Here is a 16,792-nt window from a genome sequence, read left to right on the forward strand (position 1 = left end):
TAGAGGAGTAACAGGGCACTCTTCAAAAGGAAGAAACCTGGATTCAAATCCACGGAATTTAGGAATTAAACTGAGGTTTTCTGCATGCTGGTCAAAAGCTCCAACACGTGAGCTGCTATACAAAGGGGAAAGAGTGTTTATACTCTCCAGCTTTGTTAAAAGAGGGGGGTGTCAGAAATTATTATTTACTCCTAAATTCCCAATGTAAAAGCTTCATTTTTGTAAATTTGTATGAATAAACATGGAAAATTGTACACTATGCAGTGAGACTCTTTCAAGAACAGAAAAACAAGACATTCTTTTCTATTTTTCCTAGCATACACAGGCTTCAGAATTCAGTTCTAACCCAGTATAGCAGCAAAAAAGTAGGGAAGTTTTGGCCAACAAGTTGCAGAATCTAGCAACAGGGAAAGACAGGAAATTTTTTGCTTTTCTTTTTCCCTTGCTTTGTTGGAAAATTTTTCCTCTAGATATTGGAAATGAACAGAGCAAAAGGAAAGGTGGGCTTGAATTCAGAAGAACTGAAGCTTTGATCTTAAAAAAGTTAAAAGTCAGAGCACAGAGAGTACACATATCACTAGGTCAGGGGAAGTGATGTCACGCTCATAATGAGCAACAACAATGCTTCTGAAAAAAACAACTTCAAAAAATGCCCCCAGATATTACATCAAGGGGTATGTTTGCATGTTAACTGCCTCCAAGCAATCTTTTATATTAAACTACTTTATGTGCAAGACTTCCAGATCGTTTACAGGACAAGTGCTTAGGAAAGTAGGGGCTTTCCAAGCGCCTGAAAAGATTGTCTGACTGATTGTCTGTCTACAGGTTTTCTTTTAAAGCTATTTTAAGTGTATGATCCCATCCCAGCTATTTAACTCAGGAACCTGCCAATCACACACTGCCTAATTGAACTCTCGGATATTGTATGATTGCAAGCCACAAAGCATATGAACAAAAATGTGAAGAAAGGGTTTTCTGCTGTTATTTCATTCTTCAAACCCAATTTGAAAAGGTCAAACTTCAGATTGCACAGGCCCATTGAGACTCAGGGACTAAACTGGGACAATCAAAAAAAGAAAATAAAAAGCTAATTTTTTTCTTCCATTTTTGAAAAGCAAGAGGAGGTCTTTAATACTAGTTACTTGCTGGGGCTGATAGCAAGGTCTTAGGGTGGGGAAAGGACAATGAAAACTGAAAAAGGGAGACATGATTCAGTTTTTCTACTGCTGAGCTGCTAAATGATGACTGACTGACTGTATGACATCCCTTTCAGAGACACTTGTAATCTTGCTTTGTCTTGTTTGATTTTTTTTCTTCAAAGAGAAAATATGGGAAAACAAACATAATTAGGGTCTAAATAAGGGAAAATATTTCTGGAATACATTCTACAAAAGGCTAGAAATAAATGGTATTTCACAACGGTTGGACTGTGGTTCTGAGCCAAAGCCCCCTGAGGTTAAGTGAAAACCTCCTTGATTTCAACATGTCAGAACCTAAACCTCAGTGTTTTATGGAAATGAGAGTGGCAGTATTTATCTTGGCATGTATTAAACAAATTTAACCTACTTATTTAACCAGCATACAAATGTGCTATCGTTGTTTCCATGTTTATTGATTGACTGCATAAATGTGTGACCTCAACTGGCATAAAACCTTAGGACTCCACCAGCTGCAGTGGAGCAGTGAGAGCTAATGTCAGCAGAGAGATCTGAACCATAAAGAAGATGGGACTTTACACAGTCATGGCCATCCATGTTCTTAAATGAAATATGACGCAGTGAGCTCATAATATTGGCTGAAGGGGAGTTACTCTAAGGAAGGAAAAGCATCTGACCACATTTGCTCATGCAGCAGGTGGTTTGCAATTGTGATCACCCCCTAATGGTGTCAGCAGTATGTCTTTGATATTTAAGGGGTGAGTCTTAATTCTATTGACCTTGTTTGCAGAATTTATTCCATCCTGTGAGAAATTACTGACTGTCACACTTTACATAGCTGTCTACTGGATGTTTTACTACTAGTGATTTTTTTTTCACCTGAGGCACTTCAGTCATGTAACTTCAGCAATCAATTTTGGCCCAAAGCAGCACAGGCCTCAGTCACAGAAAAGCAAGTATTTGCATGCAAACTTGCTATTAAAGCACCAGGGAGAAGAGTGAGTACACAAAAGCTTAAGAAGTTGGAATCTGAGTTGAATCATCACACAGTCAGCTAAATTATTAGCCCTGCAATTAGCCTTTTTGGAGGTCTCTTAATTGTTAATCCCTTTGCTGGTTATAATTGCTTTATTGAATCTAAATTAATCCAATTTTTTAAGAAATAATCATGCAATTCTAATAGCTACATAAAATTCAAAATATGGAAACTACTTTGAGAACTAATTTAGATGAGGCTCTATTGAAAAAATTAGTCTTGGCAATGATATTTTTTGCAGGTTTTTTTTACTGGAACATTGAGTTGCAAGGATGAGAGGGGTTAATATTTCATTTACACAGTGTATGCAAAGCAGTTGTATTTAAAAATTCACGAGATTGGGAGTATCCACTGCATATGGAGAGTGAGTCCGTGCCAAATCAGAACTGGATCCATGCCAAGGAAAGAGAGCCAGGGGTTAGACATCTGTAAAGTGTTGGATGGGATGAAGACAAAGGTAAAACACTTTGGTTCATTACACATCTAGGCTATTTCCTAGCCACTCATGTAAATCAAATTTTCCAGACCAAAACCACCCTATCTAAAGATGGACATTTGCATACTTTTCAGTACACTGAAATTTTATTTGGTCCCATAAGGACTGATTTAACCTGAACATATACCACTGGTATATGTTAATATAATATAATACCCAAGGTCTTATCTGACCCAGTCTGGGATAGAGAAAAAAAATATATCTTCCAGGTGTCTGGGACTTCCAACACTACCAGGAATTACCTCATTATCCCACAGCACTATTCTTTATCCCTCATCAGATAAAGAGTATGGGGGGAAGGACATGGAAACTTGAGAAGAACAGATAAAAGGAAACTAGGGAGAAGAAAAACATGTTGAGTCTTAATTGAGCTTGGAGAGGAAGCAGGAGGAGAAAAATATAGTTGGCTGGTTTATGGTTTTTTCTCTTTAGTGATCCATGTTTGCAGTAGATTGAAATCTTGTTCCTAATATATATTTTATTCCTTGTTTATCAAGTGTGAAGTCAAGGATGAACAAGTTTAAGTTATGGGCAAATTATGACTCTTCTTTAGAGCCAATGTCATGAGGAATTATATTGTAAATCCCAGTGAGCATGTTAATATTTTCCAAGCAGTTACACATCGTTCTACCCTGAGCCTCAGCTCAAGGAATACATTGGTTTAGTGTGTTACAATAAATATTTAAATGTATTAAACTTTATATAAACCTTAATATGCATAACGTGGAATCTTGATGCCCAGTGTCTCACCAAGAAATCATCACTGACTGGGCACAAGAAAAGACACTGAGGCTAAATTTGGAAAGAGAAAGGGGAAAGGAAGAGCAGAGCCAGATACACAAACCAATGGAAATAAAATCTTCTTTCTCTTTCTCCATTCACATATTGAAATAGGGAAAGATGCCAGGTTTGGATAGGTAGCAGGAGTGAACCACTACAACAAACAGAGATCACTGGTAACATGCCTCCAAGATTTCATAAATGATCATAACTGTTGAACCAGACTTTGCACTTTGATTCCTGTTTGTGGACTATTTCACTGGCTTTAAGAGAATTTCTATGGATTCTACGTTTACATGCACATTCAAAATTCCATATTAATATGTACAGATATGTATCATCTTTTATAAAAGCTACACTGTGGAGAGTTGAGGCTCTAACATGCTCCTGCAGTATGTGTATGTAGAATACCATCACAATTAGCCCTGATAAAAATGAAATGAGGGTTTGAAACTTAGTATATTGTATATACTTAGTTTCAATATACTTAAGTGCCCAGTTTGCCCTTTGAAAGCAAGCATGTAATAAAATGTTATTTTTAAAATACAGCTCTCTATGTCTTACACACAGTGAAAAACAGCCATTTCAGCAACAAAGCTTGACAGCTGCTCAGAAGAATTCAGTGTCTCTACACGCTGTTCTCTTCACTTGGTTATGATGCCATCAGTAACTCTGCTTATGGAACTTTTAACTAAAGATATTTTAACATGTGCACAGAGGAGGATTTTACAACACACAGCTATCAACTTAATTTTAAAATGTAATCCTTTAAAGGATAAGAGATCTTAACTTAAAATCTTATCCTTTAAAGGATAAGAGAGCTTAACTTCAATTACCAGAAAAATATCAGAACAAATAATGAAAAGGTCCATTTGTAAGAATTTGAATATAAACAGGATACAAAGGACAAATGAATTTCTAATAAATATATCATGTAAGAGCAAATTTATTTCCCTCTCCAGTAGATAACAAGCTTTTTGGACAGAAGAGTCAAAACACTGTTATGAATCTGGATTTTGGCTTTTGACATCTCACAGGACATTTGTATAGACAAGCAGATTTGAGATAGGTAGTTATTTGGGAAATCCCATTCACAGAATTGGTTACCAATAGTTATTAGTGATTCATTTTTAAATGAGCAAGATGCATCAGGTCAGGTTCTGCAAGAATATGCATGACATGTTTATTATTGAACTGGTAGATGATTAAGATGCTTTTTGCATTTGAAAATTACACTAAGCTAAAAACACTTCAAACCCATCAGAGTGTAGAATGTACATTTTAAATTATCTTGGTTCACAGCAGAAATCTGAATGCAGCTAAGCAATTAAGTGAATTCACATGCACCTATACAAGTAAAATTACATGCACAAATATAAAAAGGAGAATGACTAACCAAACTCAGTGCAGAAAATAATCTGGCAATTAGAATGGATCACAAAGAAGCAATACAATTGTACAATTGCCTAAGAAGCAATCATGCTGTGTTAGACAAAAGTAGTACATTTCATGTGAAACAGACAAAATATTCCTTCCTTTCTACTCAGAGCTGGTAATTCTTTACCTGGATCCCTGTGACCACTGCAGGTTATCACATGTCAATACAATACATGAACCAGCTGGAGAAAGTCCCAGAACCTGAAATAAGAATTAATTTAAAAGAACTTTCTAGCATAAGACTTTGCAAGAAAGAACTGAGCTTGCAAGGCTTAATCCAGGAGGGGGAAGACTAAGAGGAGGTTTGATAGCAGTTCTCAAATTTTCAGAAAGACCTTTTGTGAAAGCAGGCAATGAATTGTTTTGGATACTCTCTGAAAAACAGGAAAGATTTCAATAAGGGAGAATTAGGTTAGAGGTGAGAGAAGTAATACAATGTGAAAGGCCAACTAAGCAATGAGTAATAGACCTACAGAGCTTTTTCCTGATTGCTAGAAATTTTAAGGAGGAGCAAACCAAGCAACAGTGAGGACTGGTTTTCTGTATCATTTCTCTTCTGGAGCACACTTTTGACTTAGTTAATCTCATAAATAATGCATAAAAAGTATTATTATCAAACAGTATGCAACTTTCTACCCTTGCTCTATTGTATAGACTGTGGTGCTAAACATACATCTCTATTAAGAGCATTACAATGTAAGCTGAATATGAAAAATGAAAGTAAAATGAATGTCTTAAACAAGGAATCAAAATCTCTTTAACTAGGCAGCATGCTAATGACTGCAGCAGATGAATTGAAACTGGAGATATACAGGTTTCTCACTGATTTTTCACAGTAGATCACTGCTTTCCATCCAAATATTTAATTGATCCAAAAAGATTAAAGTTTATTTATTAATTACACCCACAAAATTGAATGCCTTTGTGAGTAGCCCATATTGCATTGACTTCTAAGGTTACTGCATGCACAACAGTTGTCTATTTCTTCATGTTAAAAGGTAAATAAAATAAAATCACTTTCTCTATCCTGTAGTCCATTATTTCAGAAGTATCAATTCTTATCACTTTCTTTCCCATTCTGAACTTTTCAGGAGGTCATTAGTTATGTAACACTGTGGATGATATTTACATCATACAAGCATGATTACCAACTCACCTAAAGGTTTGATAAATGCATCAGTACACCATACAGAGGCAAATTCTTTAAGCAGTCTGGATGACATTCCTCTACATTTCTCAGACAGATGAAATTATGAAAATTACACCTTGGGCCATTTAGAGGGAAGGTGGTCCCCATCCTGTCTGACATAACTGCATTCACATATTCTCTACTTTGTTGTAGCCTCAAAGCCTTTGTCCCTTCTTACCTTAATATTTCTGAGAGAAATAACATATGAATGTTTAATTAAGCCTGCGATATGTTCCATTTCCAGCTCTTTATAGTGCTTTAATAGCACACTGTTAAACAAACTTCTCCATCTGTGTGGAAAAATACCACTGAAGCCAAGAGAAATTCTGCACCCAAAGCTGGAGAGGACCAAGTGCAAGAATGGTGAGAAGGCAGTGTGCTGAGCTTACCTTCACTACATCTGAAAGTTCTTCCCTTTATAAAACACATTTCCTAGTCTTAAAAAATAACAGGGAATGGCAACGAGCGGCTGCTGCTAAAAGCAGCAAATGTCCCTGTTGCCGTGCACTCAAAAAACTGACAAGTCTTTGGCACAACTTTACTCAAAATGGTAAATATATATTAGAAAAAGTGTTCACAAGCTCACACTTGCCAGTACGGATCCTTGTACTTAGAACAAATCTATGTATGCACATATTTTCTAATAAAAGTGAGCTACTAGGAACTCCTCATAAAATATAGCCCTATAAAAAAAGATTATTTCAGAAAGTTTATTTACTTCATCAGTAGGATTTCTCAAAAATTGTTGTCATCAAAAATAGTATTTGAAAGAGGTTTTAAAGTTCTTTTTAAAAACAAATACACGTACTTTCTGACAGGAATAAGAAAGCTTATGGTGAGGTATACAAAACCACAACCCACTGCTGTTCTGATCATTATTCCCAGTTCCCAATTCTTGGACTACATGCCAAAGCAGCTAAGAAGACAAAGTCCAGGAATAATTGTGTTGGAGCTTTAGAGCTGCCTCTGGATCTGTCACATTGTTGGACTGTCTCTTGGTTGCTCATCTTCCTCATCCTCCAGAAGGCCATTTCCTTTCCTTTTGACATTTTTCCCCATAGTTTGTCTGGTTTTTTATCTGCTCATGAGCAACATTCCACTCAAACCCTTTATACATCCTGCCATACACAAGATGTGTTTAGAGGACCTTCAGGCTGTGAGTGCAGGTTTTGTCAGGTGGGCAGATGGATTTAGGAAGCACATACCCACTAACATGGGAAATGCATACCTGGAGCCTTCCTGCTGAAACACAGCCTGCACACAGTCTGAAGCCTTCACAAATAACATACCACACCCCCTTAGTCAAGTACCTGTTTCCTATGACAATGTTGGGTTCATTTCCTGACTAGATCCTGCTTCAATATGGAAAATGCAGACTTGGCCCCATATTTCATGTGTCCTGTTCAAGTCAGGAAAGTTTAGTGTCCTGTCTGAAAGCAGCTTAAGGACGGAGTTGGATTTGATCTGAAAAACTCCTGATGAGAAGTTTTTGATCAGAAAACTCCTGAGACCATCCAGAATACCCTGTGTGCCTGCACACTAAAAGTGTTTGAGTCATTGCCAGCATTTTATAGCTGTACCTCCCACAAGTATGCACAGAGAAAATCCTGGGGCACAGATTCTGTGGTGTGCAATAAGTCATCCATCATTCCTTCTCCCATTTTTTCCACACTGTGTAGATGTTATGAGCCTGCCATGCAACCCTACATAAGACACAGGGTCTCAGAAATGGCTGGGAAGGACAGGAAGAAACCAGAATCACAGCCAGGTGCAGGCCCCACGGTGTCAGCCCTCCCCACAGTTTCCCAAGTGCTGACATTGTCTGAACTTGCAAATAGAGGCTGTGCCTGTGCTTGGAGTAAGGATAAGAGAGCACAGCCATGCTCATTAGCACAAGGGCCCCTTGTTAGGCAAACTGTGGAGATGCCACCACTCTACCAAGGGTCTGCAAGCCTGAAGGTGGGTACAGCCCTGTGTGCAAGTCCCTGAACAGCAGCAAAGCAGCAAAGCCGCCCTTGCTCCTGCAGGGCACACCTGAGACACAGCCAGGGGTGCACCCTCCCCTCACAGGGGACTCTCAGTGCCCCTCTGAGGCTGCTGCAAGGTGTGGGAGGGTGGGCAACCAGGACACTTTGTCTCAATGACACATTCAACAGAGCCACAAGGCACAGGGCCTTGAGGTCCAGCTATCACACTGACTATCTCAATCACCTTGTTTGGAAACCACAGTTACAACATCCTGCACAAATAAGGGCTTGTCAGGAAAAATGAGATCCTTGAGGGCCAAGCTGCAGTCAGTGCTTGCATGATATGCTGCAAGCAAGTTACTGGGCATCCTCCTCCTCCTCCTGTTGTCCCTGCATAGTGCCCTGTCAAACCAGTCATTGCTGCCCACTGGGGAACAGGTACCGTGTGCCACAAGGGAGAAAGAAATCTGGATAATCAGGGCACAGGAAGGAGAGGGTCTAACCTGTCATCCTACCTTCTTGGCCTTGGTTCTGATCCATAGAACACAATGTGATGTGATTGGTGACCCATGGAGATAAGGAATGAGCCTGCATTCTCCTTTATTTGGACACTGGACACATATCCAGCAGATCAAAGGGAAGGTATGAGATCCTTACCAAGCTCCATCCAAGCAGCTCCACACCATCCATTGCCAGCTTGCAGCACAGGCCTCCTCCCATGACAAGACACATTTATACCATAAGTTCCTTACGGCCCAGTTTTCACATTTAGAACAAGCCTGTGTTTTTTAGGAATAACAGATAATGCTATGTATGCATTGATAGATTGAGAAATAGTAACAAATATCTTCTGAAAAATATTAAAAATGCACATTAGGAACCATTATGAAAAGACAGTGATATTGCACAGTATGGATCACATTCTTATCTCCAGAATACCCTGACCTGAATCTATCTTTATTCAGCTTTTTCAGAAAGATGGAATAATCCCTGGGGATTTCACAAAGCACAGAGAGGCAAAGCCGTTTGTCCACAGTAAGTAAAACAGTGATTCAGAAATGTTCTTCCTCAATCCATTATCTGTCAAGCAATATTTCTGCACCTTATTAACAGGCTAAGAGATCATGAGAATTAATCACTGTGATTAATCGTGCTTCTAGATAAAATGTATATCACAGATTGTGTTTTATTATGTCTGGAGTTGGGGAGAAATCATACATTGCATCAAATGACTGTCAGTTCAGCTGCAAACTCAGTTCTGCTGCTCAGCTATAAATAGTGCTCACAACACATGTGAAAACCATCACGCTCCATTCCGAGGTGGGAAAATGCTGAAGTGTTCTGGTAAACAAACCCTTCCTGATGGCTCTCTGAATATCTGGCAGTGAGCACAGCTCTTGGTTCATTCTGCTGACAAAATCTGCCTTACTCCTCCCTGCTAATAAAGCAAGGCTGCATGTCAGGGAAGGCTGAGACCACTGATACAGAAACAGAGGAGTCTTGGTTTCAGCCTTAGAAAAACCCAGCCAAAGCTGCAGTTTTTATCAAACCATCTCCTGGGTATGGCCTGGGTGTTTACTGCAGCTCAAATAGCTATTGATACCATCATGTCCTTGCCAGCCCTCAGCACAGGCTCAGCAGTGCTCAGCCCTGCATGGCACACACAACAGATGTATTTTCCCAAGATTGGAGATTCTTGAGGACAACAATTTCACAGCCCCTTTCAGTGCTGCTCAGAAAGGCTTATGTCTCGCTAGGGTCTTCTCTGCTACAGTTTGAGCACATTTTTCTTTCCTGTCCACCAAGAATATGGAGAACAAACTATCCTTGTTTGTACTCTCCTTGGTTTGCTTTAGACAAGGTCACTGTGACTGCTAACAGTATTTCACACAGTTCAGAACTGTTCAGTGCTCATATACCATCCTGTTTAAGGTATGTTTATGTTTAAGGTATCACAGACCTGTGCTCTGTTCTACAGTGTCACACCAGATCTCCAGTACCTGGATGGCACAGCATTCAATGGTCTGTTTTCCCACCTTACCAATCACAAGCACAGTCCCGACTGCAGCCATGCCAAACATCCCATGCAGTACCCCTGCCAGGAAGCCTGGGAATGTTTTTCCTTTCATCCACTAAGCCATTCTTACACAAGCATAAAATATGGCAGCTGATTTTGCTATTACTAAACACACCCCAAAACTGACATACAGTTTGTCCAATGCATTTAGTCTGCAAGCAGTCACAGTGGGATGTACTCACACCATCCTCCTTGGCAGTTTGCACAAGCCATCCTTCAGATGTGCCCACCCCTCTCCAGTGACTCTATGAGGAACACAGGATCCTAACTTTTGGTGAACCAAATCACATCTTAGTCTGATATCTAAAGTGGATAGTGAGTCAGTCTTGCATCAGCACCTACATGGGTGGTTATCTCAGCATAGGACTTTGGGCATATGCAATATTTGAGTAAAATCATGCAACAGAGCTCCTCCATAAGCTTTCAGGCTAGCAAAATGCAATGGCTTGAATACTCCCAAAAGAAGAAGCCCAGTCCTGAATGAAATTAATTCTTTTCTAAATATAAGTGAAAGGACAAAAAATATTTTGCAGTCATCAGTATACTAGCAATGATGAGGCATCTAAAGTCTTCATTTTGAGTCACTGGTCAGTGTTCACACACACCCTTTAGGTGGTTAATACTCAGTTTCACAGTATAGATAACATGTTGTAAACTTCTGTGTAGCTATCCAGATCTACAGAGAGAGAACCCATCTAGTTAACATTGACATTTGGAATATGTGCATGGTTTTCCTTCTCCTTTATTTTTGACAGCTACAGTTTAAGAATGGGCTTCGATACAGCCCATGACATGGCTGAGGGTATTTTTAAAAAGCAGTTTGGGGGAAGAGGAAGAGAATGAATACATGAAAATAAAGCCTGATCTTAATTAGTAATTTACACGTTCCCAGGTATTTCCTTCTTGAGATCTTGCACAGAGCAACTACATCAGATCACCTGTAGGTTTAGGGTTTTCAGTTTTTCAATTAACATCTCCCCCTTTTTCATAAGCTTAACTCGTGTTTTCCAGAGTAATGTTGTTTTCACTTCACATCATTTGAACAAACAAATGAAGTTTTCTCTCCCTCACAAACACCAGCACATGCTCACACATGCTTCTCTCTTTGGTCTGCATAAGGTAGCTTGGCACCAAAAAAATATGTGATTAAGTTTTAACAAGTGTCAAAGCCAAGAGGCTCACAGACACTTACCTGGAGATCAGAATGAAGTTTAGGTGCTTTCTGAAATTCAAATTAGCAAGTGTCATTCTTCCTGCCTTCTACCACACTTCAGGAAACGTTTGATCTGCAGAGAGAGAATGAGACAGAGAAAATGAGGAAGTGAGAAACCTCCAGGATCCAGAGGCTCAGACTTCCCATTCCCCAGAATTACCACTGTCTCTAGGAGCATGTGAATAATCTTGGTTACTCTTGCTTAGGTGGTCCTACTGCAGGGCACTAATGTAAAGTACTGTAGAATCAAATTACCCATATTTAGGTCAAGGATTTCAGCATAGAACAAGAGTACAATTAACAATTCAAAATGCTGCCACTGAAAGTTGTTTTTGACACCATCAGCTGGAAGTGAGCAGACACGCCTTTGTTAACTTACACTGTAGTCTATCATTTGTAATACAATATCAATGCAAAAAGCAACCTCCAAGAGCATTGATCAGAAAATTCATAATCTTATTTTTTGTTTGCTAAAGCACACATTTTATAAAGGCTCTTGTGATCTCATGTTACTGCCATGTTGCTCAGAAATAAAAGACATTGCAAGGGAAGGAAGGAGATCTAACATCTCATGACCTACATGGGTTCTTTATTGTTAAAAATGCTAAATTTATGTAGCTTCTGTATCAGGGGAAAAATACACTGACTAGACTACAGAAAGTGTATTTTATACATCAACTTCAATACAAATTTTACACTATACATAGTGATCTGTATTAATGTACTAATGCTTACCTTTATCTACTCTTCATACCTCTCTAATACACTATTATACAAGTGTTTGAAAAAATATGAAAAAATATTTAGTCCAGTGACCTTGGAGACCTGCATCCTTTTTCCACCTGAGCATCCCATTAAGTTGCAGCTGGCATATTGCAAAGGAAAAGAAGAAAGAAAAGGAAGAAAGGGAAAAAATAAAAGGAAGGAAAGAAAAGGAAGGAAGGAAGGAAAGAAAAGGAAGGAAAGAAAAGGAAGGAAAGAAGGAAGGAAGGAAGGAAGGAAGGAAGGAAGGAAGGAAGGAAGGAAGGAAGGAAGGAAGGAAGGAAGGAAGGAAGGAAGGAAGGAAGGAAGGAAGGAAGGAAGGAAGGAAGGAAGGAAGGAAGGAAGGAAGGAAGGAAGGAAGGAAGGAAGGAAGGAAGGAAGGAAGGAAGGAAGGAAGGAAGGAAGGAAGGAAGGAAGGAAGGAAGGAAGGAAGGAAGGAAGGAAGGAAGGAAGGAAAGAAATGGAGCGGTGGCCGAATAAAAGGCAAAAAACCCAGGCTAGATGAGTGTCCAGCCAACCTCCAGCCAGTAAGGCACTTCCCCAACATGAAGTCAGGGCCTTGTGCCCAAGGCGATGCCAAGCCTTGCGGACGTCGGCCGCTGGGATTCTCCAAGGTCGCAGGACGAAAGGAAGAGGCGACTCTCAGTCTCTTCGGGGTAGGAGGTTTTATTGGTAGGGGATGCGGGGGGCAGCGAGGAAGAAGCTGAGAGCCCCGAGGCAGGGAAAGCCTCGTCTTTTAAAGAGTGTGGGAGGGGTGAAAAATAGCAAATCAGAGAAGGATACATTAAGGATTGGCATAATCGGAGAACCAATCAAACACGGTTGTGGGGGGGACCCTGGCCCCTAACCCAATCACCCGACACCCTGGCCCGAACTTTCTAGAAAAAGAGGCAGGGGTGTTGAGTGACAGGCAGGCAGCCAGGGGTGGGGAACAAGAAAGATACATTTAGTAACCAGGACAACTGGGGAGGGGTTTGGGGATTGACACAAACTGGTAACAGGGCAGCACCTTCTGAGAGAACAATGGGGGGAAACTGAACAAACATAAAACACACCACAACAAAGAAAGAAAGAAACCAAGTATAAGGAAAAAGGAACTGTCCAAGATGCACATTTTTTCCTCTTGCTTGTGCTCAGTCAGTCCTGAACCATAGGTCTTCTACTTTCACTTCTGCAAGCAAGCTTCTGTTTTCATGCCCAAATCTGAGGAGTCCATCATCCAATCTTACACTGAGCCAGGGGCTGAGTTTTAATGAGTTTTAACTGCAAAGAATTACCTTTGGCCCATTTACACATATTTTAAATACTGACTCTCTTTTCCTGACACAGGACAGGCAAAAAATGACATCTAGTTTATATTGGACCTTCTAATTTTATGTTGGCTTGTTGAATTTTGGTCTAATCCTTTCTTGATGCAATTTTGCGTATAAATACAAGCAATGCAAAAAATAAATGAGACAGGAAGAAAATGTATGATCAAGGCACCATGAAGTGTTTATCTCTTCTATGTGCTTTTCCTGTAGTTCCATGGCTTTCCTCATCAAATTGCACGAGGACCTGTTACACCTAATTCTGAGAAAGAAGGCAGTGGTGTGGTCATGCAACAGGCACATGGCACACAGCAGATGAACCTCTTCCCTGACTCCTCCTGGTTAAAAGATGGACTAAATGCAGGCCTGTCAAACCATACCTCATCTAGTTCCCGAGTGTCCTGTTTCTCTACTCACAAAGTAGTGCAAGGCAAGGACAAAGGGGAATTAATATATATGAAACTACATATGCCTCTTATTGTTAAAAAGGGCTCCCATGTATATAAAAGAGGTACAATTGCTAGGTCTGACTAACAAAGAATCAGTCTACTGTGAGTGGCTAACCAGTTTTATATGTACCCATCCTTGGAAGTGTTCAAGACCAGGTTGGATGGGGCTCTGAGCAACCTGGCCTAGGTGTCCCTGCCCATGGCAGGAGGGTTGGCACTGGATGATCACTAAGGTCCCTTCCAACCCAAGTCATTCTATGATTCTTTGATTCTATGAGTATAGGGTATGCTGTGTACCTTAAAATCTTTGCAATGACCTTTTAACTTGTCTTTGCATGCTGCCAATTTTAATGGGGCTATTTTTGGTAGATAGCAGTAAGATCAGAATGCTTTGTGAAAAACACAAGAGGATTTAGAATAATGAAGGGTCCAGATCTGAAAACATTATTTTTTACTTAATTCTTATTTTTTACCTTTGGCACATCTGAAAACCTATTCTTTTAGACTGATGCAATCCATTCAGAAATGGTGTCATAGCAGCAAGCTTGAATTGCAGGACAAAAAAGCAACAAAGAATCACTGTTTCTGCCTTGTCCTAAAGACTTTTTCAAAATATGTATATATACACATTTATAGCTCTGTTGAACTATAGAAGTGAAAAGAGAGAAAAGCACTGAATAATTAATCAAATTTTCTTCCTTTATTACACATGTCCAATTTTCCCACATAAACATATAAAACCAAACTGAATTCTTACAAATTATTAATATTAAAGATGCAGCTAGAGGATTTCATCTCAAAGAAAAATAGTCTTGCTAGTCAGCCTTGGTTGAGTTTCTGTGAGTTAGAGACAGGCATGCAGATCTGAGGCAACCATCCCTGTCTCTGTGCCTAGTCCATGTAGGTGACAGAGTCCAGTGATTAAGAGGTCTCATCCTAAGCAGAGATCTAAAACATTTGATATAATAATAGCTTGATTGATAAGAACATTTGATATAATAATAACATTTTATATAATAATAATAACTTGACTACATTACAACAGTGTCTATCTCTCTCACTAAAAATAAGAAGAGTCCAAATAACTATGGATATGTACCCCATAGATGCTTAAAGTCATGAGAGAGTAAAAATTTCCTCTGAAAAACCAACTTACATAAGTTAAATTATGCCAACAGAAACAGTGTCAGACAAATACATAATGACATTCAAGAATATTCTAAATATCCTGTTACCTTCATGCCACTGCAGGGAATTCCAATTAAAATATACTCTCTGGGAATAACCAGACAGACCCATTGCAGATTTTAGATGTCAATAAAACACTCTCCTATGACAGAACTTTGACTTAACTGCAGTGAAATTGGGCCTTAAGCAGAGAACATCCTTGCTATAGTGTTTACTGATTTACTTGCAAGGCAGTGTTTAGAGGGATATTAAGAATTAACTAGCATGTTCTCTATTTGTGGATTATGTGTGTAATTCCCCAATCTGAAAGCGAAGTATATATATCTAAAAGTAAAGCTCCATACACAGTTTCCCATTAGACATTGCTTACTCATTTAAAATGTATATTTACTTAAAATTTTGTTCCCTGGGAAGACCTAATGAAATATACATTTCATTTTAGCAGGGATTCCCAGAGGAGTCAGCTGCCAGGCAGTCTTTTTCTCGCTCCTTCCATGCAAACTATGTAAAGCAGGACACTAAATCTGCAATAGCAGGTGACACTCAGGAATTAGAGCTTCAGCTCTGTTTATGCAGTCAGTGCTTGAGGAGTACCTGGATCTGAACAATTCTGTTAGTGCATTGATAATTCATTCATAGCAATTTCTTACCTGACATTAATTTCCTACAAAACCACAGTATCTAAACATGCTCCACATAAAATCACATTTAGGAAAGTCAGAAGCTAAGAGGAAATGAATGAGTGAAATTTCCCTAGTTATAAATGCTTGCAGTATTTTGGCATCCTAAAGTCCTGCAAGACCCACAGCTTAATTTTAGCTGCTTTTGTCTTAGGCAATGGATAGGCAATACTAATTCTTCCAGCTAAAAATCTACCTTAAATTCTGTCCCACATTCTGAAACTATGAAGACAGATTAAAAAAACAGACTGAAGAAAGTTAAAAAGTATTACATAAAGTTCATAACTACCAGAATTTGTATAAAAGACTTAATACGATGTATTTTATCAAAAAAGGTCACACAGATCATTTGCATTGTTAGAGTTAAATATCTATATGCCATGTGAAAAGACACGTGTATGAAGAAACATTATTGTATACACTTTTCAAATTCTGGATTAGTATGTTTTATTAATTTTATATATAAATTATATTTTATATTATATTAATTGTTTTATAATTATATTGTTTTATTATATATTATTTATTTTATTTATATTTTTATAAATGCTTCAAAATCAATGTCATAAACAATCAAAACAAGAAAAGTTACATTACAAGCCTTTGGTTGAAATAAAGGACAGGGAAATAGTAGTATACTTCTTGGCAGGAGTTCTGAAGACATTTATATCAAGAGTCATTTAGAACTCAATCAAGAGGGATCCAGGCATCATTGGCTATAAGTAGTACCAGCCAGGAAAACTAATCTCTATGAAATGATACTGAAAAAACATTTTAAAACAGACTCTTTTTCCTCAAAGCCTTTCACAGAATAAATGTCTTGAAAGAGTTTGACTGAACTGACAGACAGATCTGAATCTCTTACTCAACAAATATAAATCAAGATGAAACTATAGCTGGTTTTATGGAGGAAAATAGTGGTAAACTCCAGAGACAACTATAGTCTCTAGAGAGAAAACAAGTACTCTTAGTTATGAAAACAGTCGGAAAATACCAAAGGAGCAAAACTCTCCCAGAGCTTTTATCCAGCAACTAATAGCAGAGGTGAGTG

Source organism: Molothrus aeneus, chromosome 1, assembly GCF_037042795.1.
Source record: "Molothrus aeneus isolate 106 chromosome 1, BPBGC_Maene_1.0, whole genome shotgun sequence".
Lineage (NCBI taxonomy): Eukaryota > Metazoa > Chordata > Aves > Passeriformes > Icteridae > Molothrus > Molothrus aeneus.